This window comes from Schistocerca cancellata, chromosome 5 (assembly GCF_023864275.1).
Source record: "Schistocerca cancellata isolate TAMUIC-IGC-003103 chromosome 5, iqSchCanc2.1, whole genome shotgun sequence".
In the NCBI taxonomy this organism is placed as follows: Eukaryota; Metazoa; Arthropoda; class Insecta; order Orthoptera; family Acrididae; genus Schistocerca; species Schistocerca cancellata.
This window is the reverse complement of record NC_064630.1, coordinates 586,997,370-587,012,671: the sequence shown is the minus strand read 5'-3', so window position 1 is coordinate 587,012,671 and position 15,302 is coordinate 586,997,370. Positions and strand designations below refer to the sequence as shown.

The window sequence follows — 15,302 nt, the reverse complement described above, 5'->3', positions numbered from 1 at the left end:
AAGGCTATTTATAACTTGTACAGAAAATAGATGGCAGTTATAAGAGTCGAAGGGCACGAAGAGGAAGCACTGGTTGGGAAGGGAGTGAGCCTCTCTCCGACGTTATTCAATTTATATATTAAGCAAGCAGAAAAGGAAAGTAAAGAAAATTTGGAGTAGGAATTAAAGTCCAGGGAGCAGAAATAAAAACTTTGAGGTTCGCCGATGACGTAATTCTGTCAGAGACAGCAAAGGACCTGGAAGAACAGCTCAATGGAATGCGCAGTGTCTTGAAAGGAGGATATAAGGTGAACATCAACAAACGCAAAACGAGGATAATGGAATGTAGTCGAATTAAACCAGGCGATGTTGAGGGAATTACATTAGCAAACGAGACACTTAAAGTAGTAGACGAATTTTGCTATTAGGGAAGCAAAATAACTGATGATGGTCGAAGTAGGAAGGATATAAAATGTAGACTGGCAATGGCAGGAAAAGCGTTTCTGTTGTATGGAGTGTAGCCATGTATGGAAGTGAAACATGGACAATAAACAGTTTAGACTTGAAGAGAATAGAAGCCTTGGAAATGTGGTGCTACAGAAGAATGGTGAAGATTAGATGGGTAGATCATGTAACTAGTGAGGAGGTACTGAATAGAATTGAGGAGAAGAGGAATTTGTGGCACAAGTTGACTAGAAGTAGGGATCGGTTGATAGGACACATTCTGAGGCATCAAGGGATCATCGGTTCAGTACTGGAGAGTAGCGTGGAGGGTAAAAATCGTAGAGGGAAACAAACAGATGAATACAATAAGCAGATTCAGAAGGATGTAGGTTGCAGTAGTTTCTCGGAGATGAAGAGGCTTGCACAGGATAGAGCAGCGTGGAGAGCTGCGTCAAACTAGTCTTTGGACTGAAGATCACAACAACAACACGACAAAGGCGTGTTTTATTTAGGAAGTGTATTAAACAGTGTTTTAACACGTGATTAAAATGCTACTTTAAACATGCCAAACCTGAACAGTATCCGGATGGACAGACAGACATACGGATACAAAGGCTCCACGAAAATAGTTTTAACCATTTGAAGGATCCTAAAAATTGTCCTTTTATTGGCATAGTACATACATTAAATGTCATTCACCCTTTACTTATTTTGCAGGTGAAAGACTATATTGTTTTTACCTTAATTTGAACTGCATCATTCCGTAGCTTTTCAATCTTTCGATTTATAAGATCACTAAGAGAGCTCCTGTTCGTAAACTTCAGCTTAGCTTCCTTCCATAAACGACTTCTTGCTCGCATGTGTGTTGTATGCCGCTTAGCTAACGCGTTGCAAAAGTTTTGATAATAATTCATGTTGAACAGAATAACATCGGCTTTATATGCGTCGCAGAATATCACGACTGACTCACTCACTGACATTCAGTGATTTAAACCGGCGCAGCAGAGAACTCTCCTAATGAAATCTGACTTTAGTGCGGGACTTACTACTGCATCACAATTGTTTGTAACGTAAGGGATACACGACGTGAGGATTAGGAGCAAGACCATCCAGAGTAATTACATATTGCTAAGGTAGAGATATCGAAACCATAATTAATACTGCAAAACATTGCCAGAGATAGATGTGGACTCTGACCATAATTTATTGGTTACAAACTGCAGCTCGTGAAGTCGAACAAGTGTGTCGAGGGTTGTTTAATTCTGTGCATCGTGTTGCCATCGATCAGCATGATCAGCAGTGGCGCCTTTCATCAAATAGAAAGCCAACTGAAGCGGGTCGCAGGCATACATGACATGAGCTCCGGCGGGCTCGATATAATACTGTGCGGTGTTATGCCTGATGGGCCTGCAACATATTGGCTTTGCGCTGGTCTTTCCTTTTCGGTGCTGCTGTATAACTCTCGCATTCGCTCGGTACTGGATTTTTTAAGCTTTCTGGATTCCTTTCGACGTGAGCTTTCCTCTGACTTGCTTTTTCTGTAATTCGAGCGTATTTATGAGACATCTGAGAGGACATCTTTCGTTATTTTGCAACATTCAATTTAAACCAATTTTGTGTCCTAGCAATGTTCCGCAACCTGTTCACAATGACACCGCAATCAATATCCTAGCTAAAGACGTTCTACCGCTACACCAATTTATAAGCTTGCACAAATCTAATTCGTAGCAATCACGCGCTTGCACCCAACCTGTTTTGTCTGCGTCAAAAGAAATTCTGTGTGTCGAACACGTAGAGGCATGATATATCCCCTGTGGGCTGAACCATTGTTTGCGCATCATTAGTCTCGTAGCTTATTTACATAAGTTTGATAAACACAACAAATACCAAACTTCCTGGCAGATTGAAACTGTGTGGCGTACTCACACTCGTACTCGGGGCCTGGGAACAACTTATACACACAATAGATACTTCAGTCATCAATACTGAATTCTCCTGCACTATTTACAGCGGTCAGCCGACACTGGGGTAACTTTCCGATTGCGCGAATGTGGAAATCACGTGATTTTGAGGCGAAGAACCCGTCGAGCCACGATCGGAACGCGTTTTCATCTGGAAAGGAAGTTCCTTGAAGGTTGTTCAATACAGAGCGGAAAAGGTGAAAAATCTGAGGATGCAATATCAGGTGAAAAAGATGATCCCGGTCTGACTTCCCAACCCAACTCCTGTACAGCGTTTATTGTCCGTCTAGCAGAGTGTGGGCGGGCGTTATTGTGAAATAGCATCACTTCGCACAGTCTTCCTTGTCGTTGTTCTTGGACTGCGCCTGAAAGATGTCTCAGTTGTTGACAATAAATGGCAACAGTGATGGTTACAGCTCGAGCAAGCAATTCGTCCTACACCAAACAGTCGCTGTTCCACCAGATCCCTAACACTATCTTTTGTGGGTGCTCGCAAGTTAAAGTACGGGGAGTTGCTACTTTGTTTGGGATCAACAATTGCTTTCTTTTCCTTATGTTAGCATAAAGACTCAATTTCTCGTCACCAGTAATGACACAGGATACGGATGGTCGGTGTTATTCACGAGACAATTCATGACGAGCAAACAGAAAAAAAAAGTTGTTCAAATGGCTCTGAGCAGTATGGGACTTAACATCTGTGGTCATCAGTCCCCTAGAACTTAGAACTACTTAAACCTAACTAACCTAAGGACATCACACACACCCTTGCCCGAGGCAGGATTCGAACCTGCGACCATAGCGGTCAAGCGGTTCCAGGCTGAAGCGCCTAGAACCGCACGGCCACACCGGCCGGCGAGCAAACGGAGATGCACGTATGACCAACTGCTGAGTTTTGTGATTTTGGCTTAGAGCATGCAGTACCCGTACATTCGATTTTTGAACCTTCCTCACTGCGTGCAGATATTGCACGATGATGGAGTGATCAGTTCATCACATTTACCAGTTCTCGAGTACAGTGAAGTGATTCATTGCGAATTAATGCGTTTAAACGATCTTCATCAAAGCCCGATTGGCTCCCTGAACGTGGAAAGTCACTAATGTCAAAACGACCCTCTTTAAAACGAGAAAACCATTTTCTTACCGTGCTCTGTCCAATGGCAGTGTCCCCACACGCGGCGCAAACATTTCTGGCTGCCTCCGCTGCTGTTCTCCTCTAATGAACTCGAACAAAAGAATTTGTTGAAAATGTTCCGATTTCTCCACCTGGCACTCAATTTACTTGCGTCCACAGCTCTAATCATTGCCTCCAAATGGTAAAATGACAATACGTAAACTCAAATAGCGACAGTGAACTACAAACAAAAAATGACCATCGATAAATAAACCGACAACAACCGGAATATCAACATGCATGCCGCGCGGGATAGCCGCTTGGCCGCGGCGCCTTGCCACGGTTCGCGCAGCTCTCCCTGTCGGAGGTTCGAGCCCTCCCCCGGGCATGGGTGTGTGCGTGTTGTCCTTAGTGTAAGGTAATTTAAGTTGGCTTAAGTAATGTGTAAGCCTAGGGACCGATGACTTCAGCAGTTTGGTCCCATAGGAACTGTAATGGTTCTTTATTTGCGAAATCATTACCACCCGCCAACCCAATTTTTCGATACCGTAGATTAATGAATATTTTTCTACGTAATGTCTCATATTTTTCACTCTATTCAAATTTGGTTTCATTTTTATATGTAGGTACGTCGATGTTTTGAGATATTGAAATCGATATAATATCTAGTGTGAGTATCTTTGTACTTATTATCTTTGAGGCTGGCTTGTGACTTTTGGCGCGGAAGTGTACAGAGTAGTCAAGTTTTGGTGTTGAATATGAGCAGTCTTGACTTTGTGTTGGAAATGAAAAGATGAGTCTGAGTTGCGGACAACGAAAAATGTTGTGAGTTTTATTAACGGAGTAACGGCTGCGAAATTGTATGATGAAATAATGTTTTGAACATCTGAATTTTTGTGAAACATGAGTGTCAAGAATTATTGTCAAGTGACCATTGTTGAAAAAAGTATGAAGCACATTGCAATGAAAAACATAAATCGTCAAATTAATCCTGAAAGATTGTCTTCGTAAATTCTTCAAGTCGGCGTAATTAACATCCGAGTGCTTTTCACACCAACAGCGACAGGCATGCTACCTAGACAACATTTTTTATTACGAGCCAAAGCCAGAGCGAGATAGTCGTTGGATTGCAAATACAAGATAAGTGATATTATTGTTAATTTTCTTCAGTGACTGTAATCAACTGATGTCGCAATACCTGCCACATTAAAGAGCTTTTAGTTGCGCAATAAAGAGATCATACTTCGAGTGCACGACGTGATAATTTTTGAACTAACTAACTGTTAGTGGAGGTATTGTTATAGAACTTATCACAAATTTCCAAATTTTCAACATGCAAAACAAAAATGCTACGAACTTTTGAACTAACCTAATATAAGCTGTTCAAGTATACTTTCTCACGAAGTTCGACCGACGAGCGAATAATGTTTTCACGTCAAAGAAGGAAACATCCGATACACCACCAGCTACGACGGGCCGGAGCGCCACGTGGTGATGACAGCCTTCCTACGGGGCTATCGGTTCCGCACAGTACTGCAAAGCGCGGTTACGTCGCGAAGGAGCTGTAATAACGGCCGCGCACGGTTCCGGTAACAAGTGGTACACAGTGAACGCACAGCTGGTGCGTGCGCGACTGTATCAGCGGAGGGGCGGCGGGCTTGGCAGGCGCCGCCGTGCGTGCTGGCTGCGGTCCAGCGGAGGCTCCGAATGCAGCACGCGCCACGCTCAGCTCAGACTGCGCGGCGGGGCTTGCGTTACACTGCAGGGCCTCGCGTCTCACACACATACATACACTACTGGCCATTAAAATTGCTACACCATGAAGATGACGTGCTACAGACGCGAAATTTAACCGACAGGTAGAAGATGCTGCGATATGCAAATGATTAGCTTTTCAGAGCATTCACACAAGGTTGGCGCCGGTGGCGACACCTACACCGTGCCGACATGAGGAAAGCTTCCAACCGATTTCTCACACACAAACAGCAGTTGACCGGCGTTGCCTGGTGAAACGTTGTTGTGATGCCTCGTGTAAGGAGGAGAAATGCGTACCATCACGTTTCCGACTTTGATAAAGGTCGTATTGTAGCCTATAGCGATTGCGGTTTATCGTATCGCGACATTGCTGCTCACGTTGGTCGAGATCCAATGACTGTTAGCAGACTATGGGATCGGTGGGTTCAGGAGGGTAATACGGAACGCCGTGCTGGATCCCAACGGCCTCGTATCACTAGCAGTCGAGATGACAGGCATCTTATTCGCATGGTTGTAACGGATCATGCAGCCACGTCTCGATGCCTGAGTCAACAGATGGGGACGTTTGCAAGACAACAACCATCTGCACGAACAGTTCGACGACGTTTGCAGCAGCACGGACTATCAGCTCGGAGATCGTGGCTACGGTTACCCTTGACGCTGCATCACTGACAGGAGCGCCTGCGATGGTGTATTCAACGACGAACCTAGGTGCACGAATGGCAAACCGTCGTATTTTCGGATAAATCCAGGTTCTGTTTACAGCATCATGATGGCCGCAATCGTGTTTGGCGACATCGCGGTGAACACACATTGTATTCGTCATCGCCATACTGGCGTATCACCCGGCGTGATGGTATGGGGTGCCATTGGTTACACGTCTCGGTCACCTCTTGTTTGCATTGATGGCACTTTGAACAGTGGACGTTACATTTCAAATGTGTTACGACCCGTGGCTCTACCCTTCATTCGATCCCTGCGAAACCCTACATTTTAGCAGGATAATGCATGACTGCATGTTGCAGGTCGTGTATGGGCCTTTCTGGATACAGAAAATGTTCGACTGCTGCCCTGGCCAGCACATTCTCCAGATCTCTCACCAATGGAAAACGTCTGGTCAATGGTGGACGAGCAACTGGCTCGTCACAATACGCCAGTCAGTACTGTTGATGAACTGTGGTATCGTGTTGAAGCTGCATGGGCAGCTGTACCTGTACACGCCATCCAAGCTCTGTTTGACTCAATGCGCAGGCGTATGAAGGCCGTTATTACGGCCAAAAAAATGGTTCAAATGGCTCTGAGCACTATGGGACTTAACATCTAAGGTCATCAGTCCCCTAGAACTTAGAACTACTTAAACCTAACTAACCTAAGGACATCACACACATATGCCTTCAACAAGACAATCATCAGAGACGTGTTTGGAGGCAACCTGGTCAGGCTGAACGCCTTAGACACAGTGTCTAGCGACTGCAGCAAGGTGGAGGTTCCCTGCTGTTTTGGGGTGGCATTATGTGGGGCCGACGTACGACGTTGGTGATCATGGAAGGCGCCGTAGGTCAATCATATCGGCAGCATACTGGCGAGACATTCGTCTTCATGGATGACAGTTCACGCCCTCATCGTGCACATCTTGTGAATGACTTCCTTCAGCATAACTGACATCGCTCGATTAGCCAGCATGTTCTCCAGACATGAATCCTGTCGGACATGTCTTGGGTGGATTGAAAAGGGCTGTTTATGGACGACGTGACCCACCAACAACTTTGAGGGCTCTACGCCGAATCGCCGTTGAGGAGTGGGACAATCTGGATCAACAGTGCCTTGATGAACTTGTGGATAGTATTCCACGACGAATACAGACAAGCATTAATGCAAGAGGACCTACTGCTGGGTATTAGAGGTACCGGTGTGTACAGAATCTGGACCACCACTTCTGAAGGTATCACTGGATTGTGGTAAGACATGAAATGTGTGGTTTTCGTAACCAATAAAAAGGGCGGAAATGATGTTTAGGTTGATCTCTATTCCAATTTTCTGTACAGGTTCCGGAACTCTCGAAACCGAGGTGATGCAAAATTTTTTTTGATGTGTGTAAAAAGCAGCCACAGGTGAAAGGATATCAGAGATAAAATTCGCTGATGTCATTGCTATCCTCAGTGAAAGTGAACAAGAATTACAGGGTGTATTGAATGGAATGAACGGTGCAATGAGTGCAGAATATGGAGTGTGAGTAGATCGAGAAATGACGAAAGTAAAGAGATGAAGCAGAAATGAGAACAGTGACAAACTTAGGCTCAGAATTGGTGATCACGAAGTAGATAAGCTAAGCAATTCTGTTACCTAGGCAGCAAAACAACCCGTGACAGACGGAGCAAGGAGGACATGAAAACCAGAGTAGCACTGGCAAAGGAAGAATTCCTGACCAAAAGAAATGTAGTAGCATGAAATATAGGCCTTTATTTGAGGAAGAAATTTCTGACAATGTACGTCCGGAGCCCAGCATTGTATGTAGCGAAACGTGGACTGTGCGGAAACCGGGAAAGTAGAGGATCAAAGCTTTTGAAATATGGTGCGTTTTAAATATGGTGCTACAAAGAATGTTCAAAAACAGTTGGACTGAAAAGGTAAGGAATGAGGGGTTCTCCGCAGAATCGGCGAGGAAAGGAATACATAGGAAACACTGGCAAGAAGAAGAGACAAGATAACAGGACATCGTTAAGACATCAGGAAATAATCTCCATGGTACTGGGGGGGGGGGGGGGATGTGGAATAAAAACTACAGAGGAAGACACAGGTTGGATATGTCCAGCAAATAAATGAGGACATAGGGTGCAAAAGCTAATCTGTGATGAAGAGTTGAGCGCAGGAGAGGAATTCGTGGGGGGTCGCTTCAAAAAGGATCTCTGATTTCTTTACTTCTTGACCCTTACGCGAAATGTACGTTGGCGCCAGCAGAATCGTCCTGCAGTCAGCTGCCAGTGCCGGTTCTCTAAACTTTCAGAAAATCTGATCTTCCACAGGCGTCATGCAAATCAGTATCGATTCCATCACCGACGCATATTGTTGTTCTGTGTAGGAGGGCGTTGCCTTCCGCAGACGAGATATAGAACAGTGTAAATGGATGCAGAAGAGTATGAAATTCTGTAATGTTTGAATACAGTATTAGTGTATTTTCTTTCGTGAAAAGAACATTGTCTTCCCTCCAGGAATTCCCGTTAGAGTTCACGACTCGCGTCTGTAATATTCGCTTGTTGATCCAACCTACCAGTAACAGATCGAGCAGGACACCTCTGAGTTGTTCCTTTCCGCCGACCTTGTGGCGTTTTAAAACACACGAGCAGTACTCAAGAATGAGTCGCAGTAGTGTTCTGTACGTTGTCTCCTTTATAGATGAGCCAGACTTTCCTAGAATTCTCCCAATAAACCGAAGTCGACCATTCGCCTTCTCTACCACATGTCTTATGTGCTCGTTTCTTTTCATATCACTTTGTGACGTTACACCTAGATATTAAATTGGCTTGACTGTTTCAAGCGGCACTACACTAATACTGTATTCAAACATTACAGAATTTCATACTCTTCTGCATCCATTTACACTGTTCTATATCTCGTCTGCGGAAGGCAACGCCCTCCTACACAGAACAACAATATGCGTCGGTGATGGAATCGATACTGATTTGCATGACGCCTGTGGAAGATCAGATTTTCGGCATTTTGCACTTGTCCGTGGCACTGCAGGTCACTAAATTTGCCAAAATGAGATAGATTATTTGAAAAGGAAAGAGACAGACGATTAGGTTTGTTCAGTTACCATCTCACTAGATCTGCTTGGGTTAATTTGCTATTACACACGGTTACTATCCCTACTGATCTTTTAATAGCATCGGAGTTTGATTTCGGCAGTTACGTTGTTCCTAGGTTTTCGGAAAGCGTTTGACACAACGCCATACTGCAGACTGTTAATGAAGGTCCGAACATTTGGAATAGGTTCTTCGGACATGTGAGTGGCTATAAGTCTTGGTAACTAACTGAAATCATCAAATTCTCCTAGACAACAAGTCTTCAAAAGGTATCGTCTGGTGCTCCCCAAGGAACTGTGATAGGGCCACTGTTGTTCTGTATATATATATATATATATATATATATATATATATATATATATATATATATATATATATATATATATATATACGATCTGTCGGATACGGTGAGCTGCTTGTTCCACACATTGTGGACCGCATTGAGCCTGTCGAACGAAGACATCGCTCGCTACTTAATAGGCAGCTCTGTTTATCAGCGTCATTTGGGTAGTAACGCAAAAGAGCGGCAAGGAATGGAGAACCGATATCTCACTATGGACGTCCCATACGGAAACTACTGTTGGTCACTAGAAGAAATGAGTAATCTCCAGAATTTACAACTCAATCTGCAGCGAAGTGAGCGGTGTTTTGAACTTCCTTTCAGAGTAAAACTGTGCGCCGAGTAAGGACTTACCTTTCACGGGCAATGCTCACACCAACAGACGTACCCATAGTCTACAGGACTCGTGATCCGGCCTCACACCTTCTTTTCGTTTTTGTCGCCTGATGGGCGAGTCCGTTCATGTTTAATGTTGTTAGTTATGCCCTCGTGCTCTGAAATTTGCACCTATCTAAAATAGACACAGATATACGTTTCTAAATTTCCTTACTACGCATCCTTTTCTGAGCAACAGGTCATTATAGCTTTGTGGTAGATTGTAGTGCACTGTTGCTTCTTAATTCGCACTCTACTTCACTTCCCCAGGATTACAACCGGCGAGGCGACTTTATATCCAGAACTTCGAATGAATGTAAAAAATAAAATTATAAGCATCTGTTTTGTACACATAAACGTGATTGAAACGTCAGTCAAGCTGTTAGAAAAATAATTCGGAAACAGTATGATCTTGGAATATCAGGTGCAACGTACATCACTCGCTGTGCTTGATTAGAGAGAGGACGCTCCAATACTTCTGTCCGTCAGTGGCACATGGGACTACTGCTTCCAGCTAGCACGAGGAAATGACCATTTTTGAAATTCAGTGTTGTGGTACCTCAGAAGAATCCAGTTAGTGGTGAAGATAAAGGAACGCCTATTCCAGAAGGAAGTCTTATTTCAGTGCCATTGAATCCTGCGTATTGTTAAGCGTCACACGCTGAGGGTCTGGATTAGTCAACGATGCGAAATATTCCAGTCCGCCTCATCCGGAGGGAACTCAAAATGTTGTACTGTTATCGGAATTTGTGGTGTTTTATGATGACAGAGTGGAGTAGCTCTATACGAAAAGCCCTCCTTCTCTCTCCCAAAAAAAAAAAAGGTGTCAATAGCCCATACAGATGACAAAGTGATACAGTGGCGCACCTACATACAGCCAAGCGCATGCGCGTCCAATAATTTTTACATCTACTCCGCTAGCCACCTTACGCTGTGTGGCGGTGGGTACTCAGGTAACACTTGTCTTTTTCTCTGCTTCCTGTTCCATTCACGAAAGACGCGTCCGTAGGACGATTATAGGTAAAGCTGCGTACGCCTGAATTTCCCTCATTTATTCGTTGTGGTAATTTCGCGAGAAACATGCGGGAGATCGCCCGACTTTTCCGAGAACGTACTCCCTCGAAAACTCAACGACAAACCTCTCCGCGATACATAATGCCTCTCTTTTAACATCTGCCACAGGAGTTCGTTCAGCTTCTCCGTAACTCTCTCGTGCCGACTAACCAATCCCGCGACGAAACGTGCAGCTCTCAGTTGAATCTTATCTAGCCTTTCTGTTAATGCAACCTGGTAAAGATTCCTCATTGATGAGTAAAACTCAAGAATCGGCCGTACACCTTTTGTATTCCTAAGTCGTTTTTCATTCTGTCCGATTGTTCTGTCATTATATAACACTCACATTATAGCCATAAATATGTGTCTACAATAACATTTCACAAGGTAGCTTCTCTGTCTCCCGGCACGCGATCGGATGTAGTAAGCGACGATGTAACGTTGCGCTCGTGATAAAACAAATTGTCCGCACGAGACCTGTACGCTAAACCAGTATTACTTTAGAGATTAGTTCTTACTCATGTTCATCTGTTGTCCTCCGTACAGAAACCGGGACATATACTGAATACATTTCAAAATTTTGTACATGGCTGCACGTTCAGAGACCGTGAATAGTTGCAATTGAAAGAAAACAGCCCTCGGTCACTATTTCTAAGCGAATTAACTGGTTTTCAACACTGCTAGGAGTGTCTTCCTCATTATTTAAATCAAAGAATGGTCTATAACATGGTCACAGAATTATGACAAAAAACGTGTGATACAGAGTATAATTACGGAATCATCGTGAAAGACTGGCAGTACTTATATGTCATTTATGAAATAATAAGTATGCCAAAAGGGCATATAAGCACTGCTAGTCTTTCACGATGATTCCGTAATTATACTCCGTATCACACGTTTTTTGTCATAATTCTGTGACCATGTTATAGACCATTCTTTGATTTAAATAGTGCGGAAGACACTCCTAGCAGTGTTGAAAACCGGTTAATTCGTTTAAAAATAGTGACCGAGGGCTGTTTTCCGTCAATTGTGAATACATTTCGCCATCTCCTCTCTACATAGGGCATGAAGTTTCTTTTACATTTCTTTCATGTCAAGGTTTCTCTGATTGGACCTCTGCGCCATGAACGTTCCATCAGGATACGTTTCAAGCGAGAACTCGAGAGGACGCGGTCTGGACTCGCAAGAGACGAGCTACTCTTTCAGTTCCCCTGGAATTTTCTCCGTGAGCTGCTCTCGACAGAAGTAATTAACTATACCCGCCGACAGGGAGGATCACGTTTCTTTGAGGCTCCGTCCAATTATCCTGCGGAATCGATTTGTCGCCTTCCCTGGGGGACTCGGGTCAATCCGTCCCCGCGAGCGAGGCTGCTGCGGGAATTAGTCCAATCAGGAGGCGCGGCGCGGATTAACAGTGCCACCGAAAGGCGAGCAGGCAGCCACTGCCGCACAGAAAGCCTACAGCCGCCGCCCGTCTCCGCTGAATCGGCGTCTTTATGCCAAGGTGAAGGAAGTGTGGCTGCCTTCAGAACATCTGCAAAATACCTCACTGAATGAACTGAAAAAGAAAGAGGTTCATCTCTTGTACAAGCAGCACATTATGTCTGGACGTAGATGTTAGCGGGATGATACTAAACAGAAAATTGTATTGGGTTTCAGGGCCGGGAACTTAAATATTGTATTCGTCGTCGTTGCTGCATGTCTTCATAGAGGTGTCATTGATAAAGAGACATCTAAGTATTAGGTCGTGTTGATGTCCTGTCATGTTATGTTCAGAAGTCAAATCTTGCTTCGAGGCAGCATCGCTTCGGTTCTGGTGTGCAGGATTTTGCCTCTGGACAGTCTAGACACTGGTAAAAGGGGGAAACAAGGAAGCCATCTAGATCATAGTATCCAGGTTTTACTAGTCATATCTGAGTAGACCGAATTTTTTTTTCATTTCATACACCACTAGTTAATGATTATGACAAACAGGGAAACTAGTCTTTCATGAAATATTAAACAAAAATTGCAATCTACACTAATTTCGTTGTTAAAAGTGGCGAAATGATCGCTACCTATTACATAGATTCTGTCTCCTTTTGTTAAGTATGCGAGTAACAGAAACACACTTATCCTTGTTTCCATTAGAAACCGCCGAACTTTGAAATCTAACTATTAACTATCAATCTCCCACCTAAGCGCAGCTAACAAGTGATTGCAGAAAATGGCACCGAAATGAGTCAGTAGATTTAGACAACAAAACGCAACTCATCAGATTAATACCAGTCACAGTGTATATATGGTTACGCTCGAGGTTAATGTAGCCGTATCCTGTGTATGCACTTGACGTTTCACATGTAAGTACCCTTCTTGCTAGTCACTGAACTGCACGCATAAAACTGCTGTCATAGCACACGTTACTTCATCGAAAGACGCAATACAGCGGACTGTGAACAGCCATATTTTATTGTTTATAATGTTTAGCACATAGCCACTTGTAAAACACTAGATTATACCATCATTTGTAAAAGTACATCTTTTTTTTATTTTTATGCTAACCGGACAATATTCACTGAATCGCCGATATAACTAAAGATTTCGGTTGTCAACTACAGCTTTCCCGAGATAATTTTATGAGTGCGCATGCGCCTCTGTGGTACACTACTTGCTCTGCAACAATGATCTGAGAACTACTGTAGATCACAGCTGAAATAAAACCAGGGATTATGGAGAAGTTAATAAAAGAATAGAAAAGGATAATTTTTTTAATCACATAGATCCCCGGCAGAACAATTATTCAGCATTTCACAAAATCAAGGTATATTTTCCTACGGGTGGCAGAGGTAAATTTTCGTTCTAATTGTCTCGTTTTTGGGTAAAAGTAGTGACTGTCTTGCATTTCTTGTAGTTAATGTACAATGAACGCCCTACATGATGAATATCAAAATTCTCTTTGGAGAGTTGTCAATTATCTAATAAACGTTTTTTGTGCTTCTCTTCCAGTTTCTCTTTTTATAATGATAACTACGTAAAATATGGCAGAGTGAGTTAAATATGACACTAACGCCGCCAACTGGCTACGCTACAGATCGGTCTGTCACCACTACCAAGGTTTCAGGGGATCGTCAGTAATGGGTAAGCGTGGGGGAGGCACTTTAAGTGTTTTCATTTAAGGTACAGATAACTCGCCACAGGTCGCACGTTATTTGGTTTATGACCAGTGAAGCTCTTCAGACACGAGCACCTTTAGATATTGTCAGTTGATGACAACACCATTAAGGTTCAAAGCTTCGCTAAACACATCGTCAAGAGAAAAATGGACTGGCATATTTAAATGTAAACTGCACAGCTCGTCAGATTTTTAATGCCCGCACAGTCCCGGCACTAATCTGATGGCGAGGAATCGCGTTGGCCGCTGTCACGTGGATGTCATGTCAGACTTGTGCCTGCCTGAGCGGCTCGGCGCGTCACTTACCGCGGCCTGGGCTGCAGCCGGCACACGTGTTGCAGCAGCGGGGCTGAGCAGACAGCAGCGGCAGCAGGCGGCTAGCACTCGCACGACACCACACGGTAAGGTAAGGTAAGCCACGCTACGCTAAGACACGGACGCGGCGGCTCGCGACGGCGCCTATCGATCGGGCGGGCAGCCGGAGGGTCGAGAGGCGACCATGGCGCGCCCCGCTCACACTCGCACTGGCCGCCAGCAGCCCGCCGCGTCCCCGCCTGCCGCGGCCGCCGCCAGGGGCGCTGCCGTCGCGGCCGCAGCATCCCGCACCCGAACCACCTGCCCGCTCCGCCTCCCAGCTGCCTGCCTGCTACTTGTTTGTTTCTCGCCGCCGGCCGATTTGGGGCCGGTGACTGCGCTGGGGAGCTCACCGCTTCTCGTTCTTATGCGTCCCTTCTGCTGAACTGACAGGAGAGATCCAGGGTTCGATTCTCGACGGAGTCAAAGCTTGTTAGAGTCTCTGGTCCCCATGCTTCTGCTGTTGGTGATGACGGGATAAATTCACACTAAGATAAATGAACACTAAGACAAACTAAGAAAAAAAACCGAGACTCCACAAAGGAATGATCCAAACGGGACCTAATTCAGAAAAATTGGGTGATGGTTCAAATGGTTCAAATGGCTCTGAGCACTATGCGACTTAACTTCTTTGGTCATCAGTGACCTAGAACTTAGAACTAATTAAACCTAACTAACCTAAGGACATCACACACATCCATGCCCGAGGCAGGATTCGAACCTGCGACCGTAGCAGTCCCGCGGTTCCGGACTGAGCGCCTAGAACCGCTAGACCACCGCGGCCGGCAAAAAAAAATTTGTGTGATTTATTCAAAGGTGAGTGCTCGTCGGAGGTGAGGGTATCATCTGGAGTGCCCCAGGGAAGTGTAGTAGGTCCGCTGTTGTTTCCTATCTACGTAAATGATCTTTTGGATAGGGTGGATAGCAATGTGCGGCTGTTTGCTGATGATGATGTGGTGTATTGGAAGGTGTCGTT

The 15,302-nt window shown here is 44.6% G+C and overlaps 1 long non-coding RNA gene across 1 annotated transcript in view; it reads right to left on the bottom strand.

Annotated features, from left to right (window-relative positions):
- Positions 1–14,481, bottom strand: part of LOC126187893 (uncharacterized) — a 538,928-nt gene extending 524,447 nt beyond the window's left edge. Inside the window, exon 1 of the long non-coding RNA XR_007537803.1 lies at positions 14,279–14,481. This is a non-coding gene — a long non-coding RNA (uncharacterized LOC126187893). The remainder of the gene's footprint in view (positions 1–14,278) is intronic.
- Positions 14,482–15,302: the final 821 nt, after the last annotated feature.